Source organism: Macaca mulatta, chromosome 17 (assembly GCF_049350105.2).
Source record: "Macaca mulatta isolate MMU2019108-1 chromosome 17, T2T-MMU8v2.0, whole genome shotgun sequence".
NCBI classification, from domain to species: Eukaryota; Metazoa; Chordata; class Mammalia; order Primates; family Cercopithecidae; genus Macaca; species Macaca mulatta.
The window spans coordinates 52,619,899-52,639,276 of record NC_133422.1 but is presented as its reverse complement, the minus strand read 5'-3'; positions in this window follow the sequence as shown (position 1 = coordinate 52,639,276).

The window sequence follows — 19,378 nt, the reverse complement described above, 5'->3', positions numbered from 1 at the left end:
TGAAGACTATAGGGCCAAAGGAAATATCCTCCGATAACAAAGAGAAAGAAGCTTTCTGAGAAACTTCTTTGTGTTGTGTGAAATCATCTCACAGAGTTACAACTTTCCCTTCAAGAAGCCTTTCGCTAACAGTTCTTGTTGAATTGGCAAAGTGATATTTGGAAGACCATAGAAGGCTATGGTGAAAAAGGAAATATCCTCAGATGAAATCTGGAAAGAAGCTTTCTGAGAAACTGCTCTGTGATGTGTGACTTCCACTCACAGAGTTACAACTGTATTTCGTGGATCTCTTTGCTAGCCTTATTTCTGTGGAATCTGAGAACAGATATTTCGGATCCCTTTGAAGACTATAGGGCCAAAGGAAATATCCTCCGATAACAAAGAGAAAGAAGCTTTCTGAGAAATTTCTTTGTGTTCTGTGAAATCATCTCACAGAGTTACAGCTTTCCCCTCAAGAAGCCTTTCGATAAGACGGTTCTTGTGGAATTTGCAAAGAGATATTTGGAAGCCCATAGACGGATACGGTGAAAAAGGAAATAACTTCAGATGAAATATGGAAAGAAGCTTTCTGAGAAACTGCTCTGTGATGTGTGACTTCCACTCACAGAGTTACATCTCTATTTCGTGGATCTCTTTGCTAGCCTTATTTCTGTGGAATCTGAGAACAGATATTCGGATCCCTTTGAAGACTATAGGGCCAAAGGAAATAACCTCCGATAACGAAGAGAAAGAAGCTTTCTGAAAAACTTCTTTGTGTTCTGTGAAATCATCTCACAGAGTTACAGCTTTCCCCTCAAGAAGCCTTTCGCTAAGACAGTTCTTGTGGAATTGGCAAAGTGATATTTGGAAGCCCATAGAGGGCTAAGGTGAAAAAGGAAATATCCTCAGATGAAATCTGGAAAGAAGCTTTCTGAGAAAGTGTTCTGTGATGTGTGACTTCCACTCACAGAGTTACATCTGTATTTCGTGGATCTCTTTGCTAGCCTTATTTCTGTGGAATCTGAGGGGTGATATTTCGGATCCCTTTGAAGACTATAGGGCCTAATGAAATATTCTCCGATAACAAAGAGAAAGAAGCTTTCTGAGAAACTTCTTTGTGTTCTGTGAAATCATCTCACAGAGTTACAGCTTTCCCCTCAAGAAGCCTTTCGCTAAGACAGTTCTTGTGGAATTGGAAAGTGATATTTGGAAGCCCTTAGAGGGCTATGGTGAAAAAGGAAATATCCTCAGATGAAATCTGGAAAGAAGCTTTCTGAGAAACTTCTCTGTGGTGTGTGACTTCCACTCACACAGTTACATCTGTCTTTCGTGGATCTCTTTGCTAGCCTTATTTTTGTGGAATCTGAGAAGAGATATTTCGGATCCCTTTGAAGACTATAGGGCCAAAGGAAATATCCTCCGATAACAAAGAGAAAGAAGCTTTCTGAGAAATTTCTTTGTGTTCTGTGAAATCATCTCACAGAGTTACAGCTTTCCCCTCAAGAAGCCTTTCGCTAAGACGGTTCTTGTGGAATTTGCAAAGAGATATTTGGAAGCCCATAGACTGATACGGTGAAAAAGGAAATAACCTCAGATGAAATCTGGAAAGAAGCTTTCTGAGAAACTGCTCTGTGATGTGTGACTTCCACTCACAGAGTTACATCTGTATTTCGTGGATCTCTTTGCTAGCCTTATTTCTGTGGAATCTGAGAACAGATATTCGGATCCCTTTGAAGACTATAGGGCCAAAGGAAATATCCTCCGATAACGAAGAGAAAGAAGCTTTCTGAAAAACTTCTTTGTGTTCTGTGAAATCATCTCAGAGAGTTACAGCTTTCCCCTCAAGAAGCCTTTCGCTAGGACAGTTCTTGTGGAATTGGCAATGTGATATTTGGAAGCCCATAGAGGGCTATGTTGAAAAAGGAAACATCCTCAGAGGAAATATGGAAAGAAGCTTTCTGAGAAACTGCTTAGTGTTCTGTTAATTCATCTCACAGAGATACATCTGTATTTCGGGGATCTCATTTCTAGCCTTATTTCTGTGGAATCTGAGAACAGATATTTCGGATCCCTTTGAAGACTATAGGGCCAAAGGAAATATCCTCCGATAACAAAGAGAAAGAAGCTTTCTGAGAAACTTCTTTGTGTTCTGTGAAATCATCTCACAGAGTTACAGCTTTCCCCTCAAGAAGCCTTTCGCTAAGACAGTTCTTGTGGAATTGGCAAAATGATATTTGGAAGCACATAGAGGGCTATGGATAAAAAGGAAATATCCTCAGATGAAATCTGTAAAGAAGCTTTCTGAGAAACTGCTTAGTGTTCTGTTAATTCATCTCACAGAGTTACATCTGTATTTCGGGGATCTCTTTGCTAGCCTTATTTCTGTGGAATCTGAGAACAGATATTTCGGATCCCTTTGAAGACTATAGGGCCAAAGGAAATATCCTCCGATAACAAAGAGAAAGAAGCTTTCTGAGAAACTTCTTTGTGTTCTGTGAAATCATCTCACAGAGTTACAGCTTTCCCCTCAAGAAGCCTTTCGCTAAGACAGTTCTTGTCGAATTGGCAAAGTGATAGTTGGAAGCCCATAGAGGGGTAAACTGAAAAAGGAAATATCCTCAGATGAAATCTGGAAAGAAGCTTTCTGAGAAAGTGTTCTGTGATGTGTGACTTCCACTCACAGAGTTACATCTGTATTTCGTGGATCTCTTTGCTAGCCTTATTTCTGTGGAATCTGAGAAGTGATATTTCGGATCCCTTTGAAGACTATAGGGCCAAAGGAAATATTCTCTGATAACAAAGAGAAAGAAGCTTTCTGAGAAACTTCTTTGTGTTCTGTGAAATCATCTCACAGAGTTACAGCTTTGCCCTCAAGAAGCCTTTCTCTAGGACAGTTCTTGTGGAATTGGCAAAGTGATATTTGGAAGCCCATAGAGTGCTATGGTGAAAAAGGAAATATCCTCAGATGAAATCTGGAAAGAAGCTTTCTGAGAAACTGCTCTGTGATGTGGGACTTCCACTCACAGAGTTACATCTGTATATCGTGGATCTCTTTGCTAGCCTTATTTCTGTGGAATCTGAGAAGTGATATTTCAGATCCCTTTGAAGACTATAGGTCCAAACGAAATATCCTCCGATAACAAAGAGAAAGAAGCTTTCTGAGAAACTTCTTTGTGTTCTGTGATATCATCTCACAGAGTTACAGCTTTCCCCTCAAGAAGCCTTTCGCTAACAGTTCTTGTTGAATTGGCAAAGTGATATTTGGAAGCCCATATAGGGCTATGGTGAAAAAGGAAATATCCTCAAATCAAATCTGGAAAGAAGCTTTCTGAGAAACTGCTCTGTGATATGTGACTTCCACTCACAGAGTTACAACTGTATTTCGTGGATCTCTTTGCTAGCCTTATTTCTGTGGAATCTGAGAACAGATATTTCGGATCCCTTTGAAGACTATAGGGCCAAAGGAAATATCCTCCGATAACAAAGATAAAGAAGCTTTCTGAGAAATTTCTTTGTGTTCTGTGAAATCATCTCACAGAGTTACAGCTTTCCCCTCAAGAAGCCTTTCGATAAGACGGTTCTTGTGGAATTTGCAAAGAGATATTTGGAAGCCCATAGACGGATACGGTGAAAAAGGAAATAACTTCAGATGAAATCTGTAAAGAAGCTTTCTGAGAAACTGCTCTGTGATGTGTGACTTCCACTCACAGAGTTACATCTGTATTTCGTGGATCTCTTTGCTAGCCTTATTTCGGTGGAATCTGAGAACAAATATTCGGATCCCACTGAAGACTATAGGGCCAAAGGAAATATCCTCCGATAACGAAGAGAAAGAAGCTTTCTGAAAAACTTCTTTGTGTTCTGTGAAATCATCTCACAGAGTTACAGCTTTCCCCACAAGAAGCCTTTCGCTAAGACGGTTCTTGTGGAATTGGCAAAGTGATATTTGGAAGCCCATAGAGGGCTATGGTGAAAAAGGAAATATCCTCAGATGAAATCTGGAAAGAAGCTTTCTGAGAAACTGCTCTGTGATGCGGGACTTCCACTCACAGAGTTACATCTGTATATCGTGGATCTCTTTGCTAGCCTTATTTCTGTGGAATCTGAGAAGAGATATTTCAGATTCCTTTGAAGGCTATAGGGCCAAAGGAAATATCCTCCGATAACAAACAGAAAGAAGCTTTCTGAGAAACTTCTTTGTCTTCTGTTAAATCATCTCACAGTGTTACAGCTTTCTCCTCAAGAAGCCTTTCTCTAAGACAGTTCTTGTGGAATTGGCAAAGTGATATTTGGAATCCCACAGAGGGCTATGGTGAAAAAGGAAATATCCTCAGATGAAATCTGGAAAGAAGCTTTCTGAGAAACTTCTCTGTGGTGTGTGACTTCCACTCACAGAGTTACGTCTCTATTTCGTGGATCTCTTTGCTAGCCTTATTTCTATGGAATCTGAAAACAGATATTTCGGAACCCTTTGAAGACAATAGGGCCAAAGGAAATATCCTCCGATAACAAAGAGAAAGAAGCTTTCTGAGAAACTTCTTTGTGTTCTGTGATATCACCTCACAGAGTTACAGCTTTCCCCTCAAGAAGCCTTTCGCTAAGACAGTTCTTGTGGAATTGGTAAAGGGATATTTGGAAGCCAATGGAGGGCTATGGTGAAAAAGGAAATATCCTCTGATGAAATCTGGAAAGAAGCTTTCTGAGAAACTACTTAGTGTTCTCTTAATTCATCTCACAGTGTTACATCTGTATTTCGGGGATCTCTTTGCTAGCCTTATTTCTGTGGCATCTGAGAACAGATATTTCGGATCCCTTTGAAGATTATAGGGCCAAAGGAAATATCCTCCGATAACAAAGAGATAGAAGCTTTCTGAGAAACTTCTTTGTGTGCTGTGAAATCATCTCACAGAGTTACAGCTTTCCCCTCAAGAAGCCTTTCACTAAGACAGTTCTTGTGGAATTGGCAAAGTGATATTTGGAAGCCCATAGAGGGCTATGGTGAAAAAGGAAATATCGTCAAATGAAATCTGGAAAGAAGCTTTCTGAGAAACTGCTCTGTGATGTGGGACTTCCACTCACAGAGTTACATCTGTATATCGTGGATCTCTTTGAAAGCTTTATTTCTGTGGAATCTGAGAAGTGATATTTCAGATCCCTTTGAAGACTATAGGGCCAAAGGAAATATCCTATGACAACAAAGAGAAAGAAGCTTTCTGAGAAAATTCTTTGTGTTCTGTGATATCATCTCACAGAGTTACAGCTTTCCCCTCAAGAAGCCTTTCGCTATCAGTTCTTGTTGAATTGGCAAAGTGATATTTGGAAGCCCATAGAGGGCTATGGTGAAAAAGGAAACATCCTCAGAGGAAATCTGGAAAGAAGCTTTCTGAGAAACTACTTAGTGTTCTGTTAATTCATCTCACAGAGTTACATCTGTATTTCGGGGATCTCTTTGCTAGACTTATTTCTGTGGCATCTGAGAACAGATAGTTCGGATCCCTTTGAAGACTATAGGGCCAAAGGAAATATCCTCCGATAACAAAGAGAAAGAAGCTTTCTGAGAAACTTCTTTGTGTGCTGTGAAATCATCTCACAGAGTTACAGCTTTCCCCTCAAGAAGACTTTCACTAAGACAGTTCTTGTGGAATTGGCAAAGTGATATTTGGAAGCCCATAGAGGGCTATGGTGAAAAAGGAAATATCGTCAAATGAAATCTGGAAAGAAGCTTTCTGAGAAACTGCTCTGTGATGTGGGACTTCCACTCACAGAGTTACATCTGTATATCGTGGATCTCTTTGCTAGCCTTATTTCTGTGGAATCTGAGAAGTGATATTTCAGATCCCTTTGAAGACTATAGGGCCAAAGGAAATATCCTCCGATAACAAAGAGAAAGAAGCTTTCTGAGAAACTTCTTTGTGTTCTGTGATATCATCTCACAGAGTTACAGCTTTCCCCTCAAGAAGCCTTTCGCTAAGGCAGTTCTTGTGGAATTGGAAAAGTGATATTTGGAAGCCCTTAGAGGGCTATGGTGAAAAAGGAAATATCCTCAGATGAAATCTGGAAAGAAGCTTTCTGTGAAACTTCTCTGTGGTGTGTGACTTCCACTCACACAGTTACATCTGTATTTCGTGGATCTCTTTGCTAGCCTTATTTTTGTGGAATCTGAGAACAGATATTTCGGATCCCTTTGAAGACTATAGGGCCAAAGGAAATATCCTCCGATAACAAAGAGAAAGAAGCTTTCTGAGAAACTTCTTTGTGTTGTGTGATATCATCTCACAGAGTTACATCTTTCCCCTCATAAAGCCTTTCGCTAAGACAGTTCTTGTGGAATTGGTAAAGGGATATTTGGAAGCCCATAGAGGGCTATGGTGAAAAAGGAAATATCCTCTGATGAAATCTGGAAAGAAGCTTTCTGAGAAACTACTTAGTGTTCTGTTAATTCATCTCACAGAGTTACATCTGTATTTCGGGGATCTCTTTGCTAGCCTTTTTTCTGTGGCATCTGAGAACAGATATTTCGGACCCCTTTGAAGACTATAGGGCCAAAGGAAATATCCTCTGATAACAAAGAGAAAGAAGCTTTCTGAGAAACTTCTTTGTGTGCTGTGAAATCATCTCACAGAGTTACAGCTTTCCCCTCCAGAAGCCTTTCGCTAAGACAGTTCTTGTGGAATTGGCAAAGTGATATTTGGAAGCCCATAGAGGGCTATGGTGAAAAAGGAAATATCCTCAGATGAAATCTGGAAAGAAGCTTTCTGAGAAACTGCTCTGTGATATGGGACTTCCACTCACAGAGTTACGTCTGTATTTCGTGGGTCTCTTTGCTAGCCTTATTTCTGTGGAATCTGAGAACAGATAATTCGGAACCCTTTGAAGACTATAGGGCCAAAGGAAATATCCTCCGATAACAAAGAGAAAGAAGCTTTCTGAGAAACTTCTTTGTGTTCTGTGATATCATCTCACAGAGTTACAGCTTTGCCCTCAAGAAGCCTTTCGCTAAGACAGTTCTTGTGTAATTGGCAAAGTGATATTTGGGAGCCCATAGAGGACTATGGTGAAAAAGGAAATATCCTCAGATGAAATCTGGAAAGAAGCTTTCTGAGAAACTGCTCTGTGATGTGTGACTTCCACTCACAGAGTTACATCTGTATTTCGTGGGTCTCTTTGCTAGCCTTATTTCTGTGGAATCTGAGAACAGATAATTCGGAACCCTTTGAAGACTATAGGGCCAAAGGAAATATCCTCCGATAACAAAGAGAAAGAAGCTTTCTGAGAAACTTCTTTGTGTTCTGTGAAATCATCTCACAGAGTTACAGCTTTCCCCTCAAGAAACCTTTCGCTAAGACAGTTTTGTGGAATTGGCAAAGTGATATTTGGAAGCCCATAGAGGGCTATGGTGAAAAAGGAAATATCCTCAAATGAAATCTGGAAAGAAGCTTTCTGAGAAACTGCTCGTGATGTGTGACTTCCACTCACAGAGTTACATCTGTATTTCGTGGATCTCTTTGCTAGCCTTATTTCTGTGGAATCTGAGAACAGATATTTCGGATCCCTTTGAAGACTATAGGGCCAAAGGAAATATCCTCCGATAACAAAGAGAAAGAAGCTTTCTGAGAAACTTCTTTGTGTTCTGTGAAATCATCTCACAGAGTTACAGCTTTCCCCTCAAGAAGCCTTTCGCTAGGACAGTTCTTGTGGAATTGGCAAAGTGATATTTGGAAGCCCATAGAGGGCTATGGTGAGAAAGGAAATATCCTCAGAATGAAATTTGGAAAGAAGCTTTCTGAGAAACTGCTCTGTGATGCGGGACTTCCACTCACAGAGTTACATCTGTATATCGTGGATCTCTTTGCTAGCCTTATTTCTGTGGAATCTGAGAAGAGATATTTCAGATCCCTTTGAAGACTATAGGGCCAAAGGGAATATCCTCCGATAACAAAGAGAAAGAACCTTTCTGAGAAACTTCTTTGTGTTCCGTGAAATCATCTCACAGAGTTACAGCTTTCCCCTCAAGAAGCCTTTCGCTAAGACAGTTCTTGTGGAATTGGCAAAGAGATATTTGGAAGCCCATAGAGGGCTATGGTGAAAAAGGAAATATCCTCAGATGAAATCTGGAAAGAAGCTTTCTGCGAAACTTCTCTGTGGTGTGTGACTTCCACTCACAGAGTTACATCTGTATTTCGTGGATCTCTTTGCTAGCCTTATTTCTGTGGAATCTGAGAACAGATATTTCGGATCCCTTTGAAGACTATAGGGCCAAAGGAAATATCCTCCGATAACAAAGAGAAAGAAGCTTTCTGAGAAACTTCTTTGTGTTCTGTGATATCACCTCACAGAGTTACAGCTATCCCCTCAAGAAGCCTTTCGCTAGGACAGTTCTTGTGGAATTGGCAATGTGATATTTGGAAGCCCATAGAGGGCTATGGTGGAAAAGGAAACATCCTCAGAGGAAATCTGGAAAGAAGCTTTCTGAGAAACTGCTTAGTGTTCTGTTAATTCATCTCACAGAGATACATCTGTATTTCGGGGATCTCTTTTCTAGCCTTATTTCTGTGGAATTTGAGAACAGATATTTCGGATCCCTTTGAAGAATATAGGGCCAAAGGAAATATCCTCCAATAACAAAGAGAAAGAAGCTTTATGAGAAACTTCTTTGTGTTCTGTCATATCATCTCACAGAGTTACAGCTTTCCCCTCAAGAAGCCTTTCGCTAAGACAGTTCTTGTGGAATTGGTAAAGGGATATTTGGAAGCCCATAGAGGGCTATGGTGAAAAAGGAAATATCCTCTGATGAAATCTGGAAAGAAGCTTTCTGAGAAACTACATAGTGTCCTGTTAATTCATCTCACAGAGTTACATCTGTATTTCGGGGATCTCTTTGCTAGCCTTATTTCTGTGGTATTTGAGAACAGATATTTCGGATCCCTTTTAAGACTATAGGGCCAAAGGAAATATCCTCCGATAACAAAGAGAAAGAAGCTTTCTGAGAAACTTCTTTGTGTTCTGTGAAATCATCTCACAGAGTTACAGCTTTCCCATCAAGAAGCCTTTCGCTAAGACAGTTCTTGTGGAATTGGCAAAGTGATATTTGGAAGCCCATACAGGGCTATGGTGAAAAAGGAAATATCCTCAGATGAAATCTGGAAAGAAGCCTTCTGAGAAAGTGTTCTGTGATGTGTGACTTCCACTCACAGAGTTACATCTGTATTTCGTGGATCTCTTTGCTAGCCTTATTTCTGTGGAATCTGAGAAGTGATATTTCGGATCCCTTTGAAGACTATAGGGCCAAAGGAAATATTCTCCGATAACAAAGAGAAAGAAGCTTTCTGAGAAACTTCTTTGTGTTCTGTGAAATCACCTCACAGAGTTACAGCTTTCCCCTCAAGAAGCCTTTCGCTAAGACAGTTCTTGTGGAATTGGAAAAGTGATATTTGGAAGCCCTTAGAGGGCTATGGTGAAAAAGGAAATATCCTCAGATGAAATCTGGGAAGAAGCTTTCTGAGAAACTTCTCTGTGGTGTGTGACTTCCACTCACACAGTTACATCTGTCTTTCGTGGATCTCTTTGCTAGACTTATTTTTGTGGAATCTGAGAACAGATATTTCGGATCCCTTTGAAGACTATAGGGCCAAAGGAAATATCCTCAGATAACAAAGAGAAAGAAGCTTTCTGAGAAACTTCTTTGTATTCTGTGAAATCATCTCACAGAGTTACACCTTTCCCCTCAAGAAGCGTTTCACTAAGACAGTTCTTGTGGAAATGGCAAAGTGATATTTGGAATCGCACAGAGGGCTATGGTGAAAAAGGAAATATCCTCAGATGAAATCTGGAAAGAAGCTTTCTGAGAAACTTCTCTGTGGTGTGTGACTTCCACTCACAGAGTTACATCTGTATTTCGTGGATCTCTTTGCTAGCCTTATTTCTGTGGAATCTGAGAACAGATATTTCGGATCTCTTTGAAGACTATAGGGCCAAAGGAAATATCCTCCAATAACAAAGAGAAAGAAGCTTTCTGTGAAACTTCTTTGTGTTCTGTGAAATCATCTCCTGGAGTTACAGCTTTCCCCTCAAGAAGCCTTTCGCTAGGACAGTTCTTGTGGAATTGGCAATGTGATATTTGGAAGCCCATAGAGGGCTATGGTGAAAAAGGAAACATCCTCAGAGGAAATCTGGAAAGAAGCTTTCTGAGAAACTGCTTAGTGTTCTGTTTATTCATCTCACAGAGGTACATCTGTATTTCGGGGATCTCTTTTCTAACCTTATTTCTGTGGAATCTGAGAACAGATATTTCGGATCCCTTTGAAGACTATGGGGCCAAAGGAAATATCCTCCAATAACAAAGAGAAAGAAGCTTTCTGAGAAACTTCTTTGTGTTCTGTGATATCATCTCACAGAGTTACAGCTTTCCCCTCAAGAAGCCTTTCGCTAAGACAGTTCTTGTGGAATTGGTTAAGGGATATTTGGAAGCCCATAGAGGGCTATGGTGAAAAAGCAAATATCATCAGATGAAATCTGTAAAGAAGCTTTCTGAGAAACTGCTTAGTGTTCTGTTAATTCATCTCACAGAGTTACATCTGCATTTCGGGGATCTCTTTGCTGGCCTTATTTCTGTGGAATCTGAGAACAGATATTTCGGATCCCTTTTAAGACTATAGGGCCAAAGGAAATATCCTCCGATAAAGAAGAGAAAGAGTCTTTCTGAAAAACTTCTTTGTGTTCTGTGAAATCATCTCACAGAGTTACAGCTTTCCCCTCAAGAAGCCTTTCGCTAAGACAGCTCTTGTCGAATTGGCAAAGTGATATTTGGAAGCCCATAGAGGGCTAAGGTGAAAAAGGAAATATCCTCAGATGAAATATGGAAAGAAGCTTTCTGAGAAAGTGTTCTGTGATGTGTGACTTCCACTCACAGAGTTACATCTGTATTTCGTGGATCTCTTTGCTAGCCTTATTTCTGTGGAATCTGAGAAGTGATATTTCGGATCCCTTTGAAGACTATAGGGCCAAAGGAAATATCCTCCGATAACAAAGAGAAAGAAGCTTTCTGAGAAACTTCTTTGTGTTGTGTGAAATCATCTCAGAGAGTTACAACTTTCCCTTCAAGAAGCCTTTCGCTAACAGTTCTTGTTGAATTGGCAAAGTGATATTTGGAAGACCATAGAAGGCTATGGTGAAAAAGGAAATATCCTCAGATGAAATCTGGAAAGAAGATTTCTGAGAAACTGCTCTGTGATGTGTGACTTCCACTCACAGAGTTACAACTGTATTTCGTGGATCTCTTTGCTAGCCTTATTTCTGTGGAATCTGAGAACAGATATTTCGGATCCCTTTGAAGACTATAGGGCCAAAGGAAATATCCTCCGATAACAAAGAGAAAGAAGCTTTCTGAGAAATTTCTTTGTGTTCTTTGAAATCATCTCACAGAGTTACAGCTTTCCCCTCAAGAAGCCTTTCGATAAGACGGTTCTTGTGGAATTTGCAAAGAGATATTTGGAAGCCCATAGACGGATACGGTGAAAAAGGAAATAACTTCAGATGAAATATGGAAAGAAGCTTTCTGAGAAACTGCTCTGTGATGTGTGACTTCCACTCACAGAGTTACATCTGTATTTCGTGGATCTCTTTGCTAGCCTTATTTCTGTGGAATCTGAGAACAAATATTCGGAACCCTTTGAAGACTATAGGGCCAAAGGAAATAACCTCCGATAACGAAGAGAAAGAAGCTTTCTGAAAAACTTCTTTGTGTTCTGTGAAATCATCTCACAGAATTACAGCTTTCCCCTCAAGAAGCCTTTCGCTAAGACAGTTCTTGTGGAATTGGCAAAGTGATATTTGGAAGCCCATAGAGGGCTAAGGTGAAAAAGGAAATATCCTCAGATGAAATCTGGAAAGAAGCTTTCTGAGAAAGTGTTCTGTGATGTGTGACTTCCACTCACAGAGTTACATCTGTATTTCGTGGATCTCTTTGCTAGCCTTATTTCTGTGGAATCTGAGAGGTGATATTTCGGATCCCTTTGAAGACTATAGGGCCAAAGGAAATATTCTCCGATAACAAAGAGAAAGAAGCTTTCTGAGAAACTTCTTTGTGTTCTGTGAAATCATCTCACAGAGTTACAGCTTTCCCCTCAAGAAGCCTTTCGCTAAAACAGTTCTTGTGGAATTGGAAAGTGATATTTGGAAGCCCTTAGAGGGCTATGGTGAAAAAGGAAATATCCTCAGATGAAATCTGGAAAGAAGCTTTCTGAGAAACTTCTCTGTGGTGTGTGACTTCCACTCACACAGTTACATCTGTCTTTCGTGGATCTCTTTGCTAGCCTTATTTTTGTGGAATCTGAGAAGAGATATTACAGATCCCTTTGAAGACTATAGGGCCAAAGGAAATATCCTCCGATAACAAAGACAAAGAAGCTTTCTGAGAAATTTCTTTGTGTTCTGTGAAATCATCTCACAGAGTTACAGCTTTCCCCTCAAGAAGCCTTTCGCTAAGACGGTTCTTGTGGAATTTGCAAAGAGATATTTGGAAGCCCATAGACGGATACGGTGAAAAAGGAAATAACCTCAGATGAAATCTGGAAAGAAGCTTTCTGAGAAACTGCTCTGTGATGTGTGACTTCCACTCACAGAGTTACATCTGTATTTCGTGGATCTCTTTGCTAGCCTTATTTCTGTGGAATCTGAGAACAGATATTCGGATCCCTTTGAAGACTATAGGGCCAAAGGAAATATCCTCCGATAACGAAGAGAAAGAAGCTTTCTGAGAAACTTCTTTGTGTTCTGTGAAATCATCTCACAGAGTTACAGCTTTCCCCTCAAGAAGCCATTCGCCAAGACAGTTCTTGTGGAATTGGCAAAGAGATATTTGGAAGCCCTTAGAGGGCTAGGGTGAAAAAGGAAATATCCTCAGATGAAATCTGGAAAGAAGCTTTCTGAGAAACTGCTCTGTGATGTGTGACTTCCACTCACAGAGTTACATCTGTATTTCGTGGATCTCTTTGCTAGCCTTATTTCTGTGGAATCTGAGAACAGATATTTCGGATCCCTTTGAAGACTATAGGGCCAAAGGAAATATCCTCTGATAACAAAGAGAAAGAAGCTTTCTGAGAAACTTCTTTGTGTTCTGTGAAATCATCTCACAGAGTTACAGCTTTCCCCTCAAGAAGCCATTCGCCAAGATAGTTCTTGTGGAATTGGCAAAGTGATATTTTGAAGCCCTTAGAGGGCTAGGGTGAAAAAGGAAATATCCTCAGATGAAATCTGGAAAGAAGCTTTCTGAGAAACTTCTCTGTGGTGAGTGACTTCCACTCACAGAGTTACATCTGTATTTCGCGGATCTCTTTGCTAGCCTTATTTCTGTGGAATTTGAGAACAGATATTTCGGATCCCTTTGAAGACTATAGGGCCAAAGGAAATATCCTCCAATAACAAAGAGAAAGAAGCTTTCTGAGAAACTTCTTTGTGTTCTGTGAAATCATCTCACAGAGTTACAGCTTTCCCTTCAAGAAGCCTTTCGCTAAGACAGTTCTTCTGGAATTTGCAAAGAGATATTTGGAAGCCCATAGAGGGCTATGGTGAAAAAGGAAATATCCTCAGATGAAATCTGTAAAGAAACTTTCTGAGAAACTGCTTAGTGTTCTGTTAATTCATCTCACAGAGTTACATCTGTATTTCGTGGATCTCTTTGCTAGCCTTATTTCTGTGGAATCTGAGAACAGATATTTAGGATCCCTTTGAAGAATATAGGGCCAAAGGAAATATCCTCCGATAACAAAGAGAAAGAAGCTTTCTGAGAAACTTCTTTGTGTTCTATGAAGTCATCTCACAGAGTTACAGCTTTCCCCTAAAGAAGACATTCGCTAAGACAGTTATTGTGGAATTGGCAAAGTGATATTTGGAAGCCCTTAGAGGGCTAGGGTGAAAAAGGAAATATCTTCAGAAGAAATCTGGAAAGAAGCTTTCTGAGAAACTTCTCTGTGGTGTGTGACTTCCACTCACAGAGTTACATCTGTATTTCGTGGATCTCTTTGCTAGCCTTATTTCTGTGTAATCTGAGAAGAGATATTTCGGATCCCTTTAGAGACTATAGGGCCAAAGGAAATATCCTCCGATAACAAAGAGAAAGAAGCTTTCTGAGAAACTTCTTTGTGTTCTGTGAAATCATCTCACAGAGTTACAGTTTTCCCCTCAAGAAGCCTTTCGCTAGGACAGTTCTTGTGGAATTGGCAACGTTAAATTTGAAGCACATAGAGGGCTATGTTGAAAAAGGAAATATCCTCAGATCAAATCTGGAAAGAAGCTTTCTGAGAAGCTGCTCTGTGATGTGTGACTTCCACTCACTAGAGTTACATCTGTATTTCGTGGATCTCTTTGCTAGCCTTATTTCTGTGGAATCTGAGAACAGATATTTCGGATCCCTTTGAAGACTGTAGGGCCAAAGGAAATATCCTCCGATAACAAAGAGAAAGAAGCTTTCTGAGAAACTTCTTTGTGTTCTGTGAAATCATCTCACAGAGTTACAGCTTTCCCCTCAAGAAACCTTTCTCTAAGACAGTTCTTGTGGAATTTGCAAAGAGATATTTGGAAGCCCATAGAGGGCTATGGTGAAAAAGGAAATATCCTCAGATGAAATCTGCAAAGAAGCTTTCTGAGAAACTGCTTAGTGTTCTGTTAATTCATCTCACAGAGTTACATCTGTATTTCGGGGATCTCTTTGCTAGCCTTATTTCTGTGGAATCTGAGAACAGATATTTCGGATCCCTTTGAAGACTGTAGAGCCAAAGGAAATATCCTCCGATAACAAAGAGAAAGAAGCTTTCTGAGAAACTTCTTTGTGTTCTGTGAAGTCATCTCACAGAGTTACATCTTTCCCCTCTAGGAGCCTTTCGCTAAGACGGCTCTTGTGGAATTTGCAAAGAGATATTTGGAAGCCCATAGACGGCTACGGTGAAAAAGGAAATAACCTCAGATGAAATCTGGAAAGAAGATGTCTGAGAAACTGCTCTGTGATGTGTGACTTCCACTCACAGAGTTACATCTCTATTTCGTGGATCTCTTTGCTAGCCTTATTTCTGTGGAATCTGAGAACAGATATTCGGATCCCTTGAAAACTATAGGGTCAAAGGAAATATCCTCCGATAACAAAGAGAAAGAAGCTTTCTGAAAAACTTCTTTGTGTTCTGTGAAATCATCTCACAGAGTTACAGCTTTCCCCTCAAGAAGCCTTTCGCTAAGACAGTTCTTGTGGAATTGGCAAAGTGATATTTGGAAGCCCATAGAGGGCTAAGGTGAAAAAGGAAATATCCTCATATGAAATCTGGAAAGAAGCTTTCTGAGAAACTGTTCTGTGATTTGTGACTTCCACTCACAGAGTTACATCTGTATTTCGTGGATTTCTTTGCTAGCCTTATTTTTGTGGAATCTGAGAAGAGGTATTTCGGATCCCTTTGAAGACTATAGGGCCAAAGGAAGTATTCTCCGATAACAAAGAGAAAGAAGCTTTCTGAGAAACTTCTTTGTTTTCTGTGAAATCATCTCACAGAGTTACAGCTTTCCCCTCAAGAATCCTTTCGATAAGACAGTTCTTGTGGAATTGCAAAAGTGATATTTGGAAGCCCTTAGAGGGCCATGGTGAAAAAGGAAATATCCTCAGATGAAATCTGGAAAGAAGCTTTCTGAGAAACTTCTCTGTGGTGTGTGACTTCCACTCACAGAGTTACATCTGTCTTACGTGGATCTCTTTGCTAGCCTTATTTCTGTGGAATCTGAGAACAGATATTTCGGATCCCTTTGAAGTCTATAGGGCCAAAGGAAATATCCTCTGATAACAAAGAGAAAGAAGCTTTCTGAGAAACTTCTTTGTGTTCTGTGAAATCATCTCACAGAGTTACAGCTTTCCCCTCAAGAAGCCTTTCGCTAGGACAGTTCTTGTGGAATTGGCAATGTGATATTTGGAAGCCCATAGAGGGCTATGGTGAAAAAGGAAATATCCTCAGATCAAATCTGGAAAGAAGCTTTCTGAGAAGCTGCTCTGTGATGTGTGACTTCCACTCACAGAGTTACATCTGTATTTCGTGGATCTCTTTGCTAGCCTTATTTCTGTGGAATCTGAGAACAGATATTTCGGATCCCTTTGAAGACTGTAGGGCCAAAGGAAATATCCTCCGATAACAAAGAGAAAGAAGCTTTCTGAGAAACTTCTTTGTGTTCTGTGAAATCATCTCACAGAGTTACAGCTTTCCCCTCAAGAAGCCTTTTGCTAAGACAGTTCTTGTGGAATTTGCAAAGAGATATTTGGAAGCCCATAGACGGCTATGGTGAAAAAGGAAATATCCTCAGATGAAATCTGGAAAGAAGCTTTCTGAGAAACTTCTTTGTGTTCTGTGAAATCATCTCACAGAGTTACACCTTTCCCCTCAAGAAGCCTTGCGCTAAGACAGTTCTTGTGGAATTGGCAAAGTGATATTTGGAACCCCTAGAGGGCTATGGTGAAAAAGGAAATATCCTCAGATGAAATCTGGAAAGAAGCTTTCTGAGAAACTGCACTGTGATGTGGGACTTCCACTCTCAGAGTTACATCTGTATATCGTGGATCTCTTTGATAGCCTTATTTCTCTGGAATCTGAGAAGTGATATTTCAGATCCCTTTGAAGACTATAGCTCCAAAGGAAATATCCTCCGATAACAAAGAGAAAGAAGCTTTCTGAGAAACTTCTTTGTGTTCTGTGATATCATCTAACAGAGTTACAGCTTTCTCCTCAAGAAGCCTTTCGCTAAGACAGTTTTTGTGGAATTGGCAAAGTGATATTTGGAAGCCATTAGAGGACTATGGTGAAAAAGGAAATATCGTCAGATGAAATCTGGAAAGAAGCTTTCTGAGAAACTGCTCTGTGATGTGTGACTTCCACTAACAGAGTTACATCTGTATTTCTTGGGTCTCTTTGCTAGCCTTATTTCTGTGGAATCTGAGAACAGATATTTCGGAACCCTTTGAAGACTATAGGGCCAAAGGAAATATCCTCCGATAACAAAGAGAAAGAAGCTTTCTGAGAAACTTCTTTGTGTTCTGTGAAATCATCTCACAGAGTTACAGCTTTCCCCTCAAAAAGCCTTTCGCAAAGACAGTTTTGTGGAATTGGCAAAGTGATATTTGGAAGCCCATAGAGGGCTACGGTGAAAAAGCAAATATCCTCAGATGAAATCTGTAAAGAAGCTTTCTGAGAAACTGCTTAGTGTTCTGTTAATTCATCTCACAGAGTTACATCTATATTTCGGGGATCTCTTTGCTAGCCTTATTTCTGTGGAATCTGAGAACAGATATTTCGGATCCCTTTGAAGACTATAGGGCCAATGGAAATATCCTCCGATAACAAAGAGAAAGAAGCTTTCTGAGAAACTTCTTTGTGTTCTGTGAAATCATCTCACAGAGTTACAGCTTTCCCCTCAAGAAGCCTTTCGGTAAGACAGTTCTTGTGGAATTGGCAAAGTGATATTTGGAAGCCCATAGAGGGCTATGGTGAGAAAGGAAATATCCTCAGATGAAATCTGGAAAGAAGCTTTCTGAGAAACTGCTCTGTGATGCGGGACTTCCACTCACAGAGTTACATCGGTATATCGTGGATCTCTTTGCTAGCCTTATTTCTGTGGAATCTGAGAAGTGATATTTCAGATTCCTGTGAAGACTATAGGGCCAAAGGAAATATCCTCCGATAACAAGGAGAAAGAAGCTTTCTGAGAAACTTCTTTGTGTTCTGTGAAATCATCTCACAGAGTTACTGCTTTCCCCTCAAGAAGCCTTTCTCTAAGACAGTTCTTGTGGAATTGGCAAAGTGATATTTGGAAGCCCACAGAGGGCTATGGTGAAAAAGGAAATATCCTCAGATGAAATCTGGAAAGAAGATTTCTGAGAAACTTCTCGGTGGTGTGTGACTTCCACTCACAGAGTTACATCTGTATTTCGTGGATCTCTTTGCTAGCCTTATTTCTGTGGAATCTGAGAACAGATATTTCGGATCCCTTTGAGGACTGTATTGCCAAAGGAAATATCCTCCGATAACAAAGAGAAAGAAGCTTTCTGAGAAACTTCTTTGTGTTCTGTGAAATCATCTCACAGAGTTACAGCTTTCCCGTCAAGAATCCTTTCGCTAAGACAGTTCTTCTGGAATTGGCAAAGTGATATTTGGAAGCCCATAAAAGCTATGTTGAAAAAGATAATATCCTCAGATGAAATCTGGAAAGAAGCTTTCTGAGAAACTTCTCTGTGGCGTGTGCTTCCACTCACAGAGTTATATCTGTATTTCGTGGATCTCTTTGCTAGCCTTATTTCTGTGGAATCTGAGAACAGATATTTCGGATCCCTTTGAAGACTATAGGGCCAAAGGAAATATCCTCCGATAACAAAGAGAAAGAAGCTTTCTGAGAAACTTCTTTGTGTTCTGTGAAATCATCTCACAGAGTTACAGCTTTGCCCTCAAGAAGCCTTTCGCTAGGACAGTTCTTGTGGAATTGGCAATGTGATATTTTGAAGCCCATAGAGTGCTATGGTGAAAAAGGAAGTATCCTCAGATCAAATCTGGAAAGAATCTTTCTGAGAAGCTGCTCTGTGATGTGTGACTTCCACTCACAGAGTTACATCTGTATTTCGTGGATCTCTTTGCTAGCCTTATTTCTGTGGAATCTGAGAACAGATATTTCGGATCCCTTTGAGGACTGTATTGCCAAAGGAAATATCCTCCGATAACAAAGAGAAAGAAGCTTTCTGAGAAACTTCTTAGTGTTCTGTGATATCATCTCACAGAGTTACAGCTTTCCCCTCAAGAAGCCTTTCGCTAAGACGGTTCTTGTGGAATTGGCAAAGTGATATTTGGAAGCCCATAGAGGGCTAAGGTTAAAAAGGAAATATCCTCAGATGAAATGTGGAAAGAAGCTTTCTGAGAAACTGCTTAGTGTTCTGATAATTCATCTCACAGAGTTACATCTGTATTTCGGGGATCTCTTTGCTAGCCTTATTTCTGTGGAATCTCAGAAGTGATATTTCGGATCCCTATGTAGACTATAGGACCAAAGGAAATATCCTCCGATAACAAAGAGAAAGAAGCTTTCTGAGAAACTGCTCTGTGATGTGGGACTTCCACTCACAGAGTTACATCTGTATATCGTGGATCTCTTTGCTAGCCTTATTTCTGTGGAATCTGAGAAGTGATATTTCAGATCCCTTTGAAGACTATAGGGCCAAAGGAAATATCTTCCGATAACAAAGAGAAAGAAGCTTTCTGAGAAACTTCTTTGTGTTCTGTGAAATCATCTCACAGAGTTACAGCTTTCCCCTCAAGAAGCCTTTCTCTAAGACAGTTCTTGTGGAATTGGCAAAGTGATATTTGGAATCCCACAGAGGGATATGGTGAGAAAG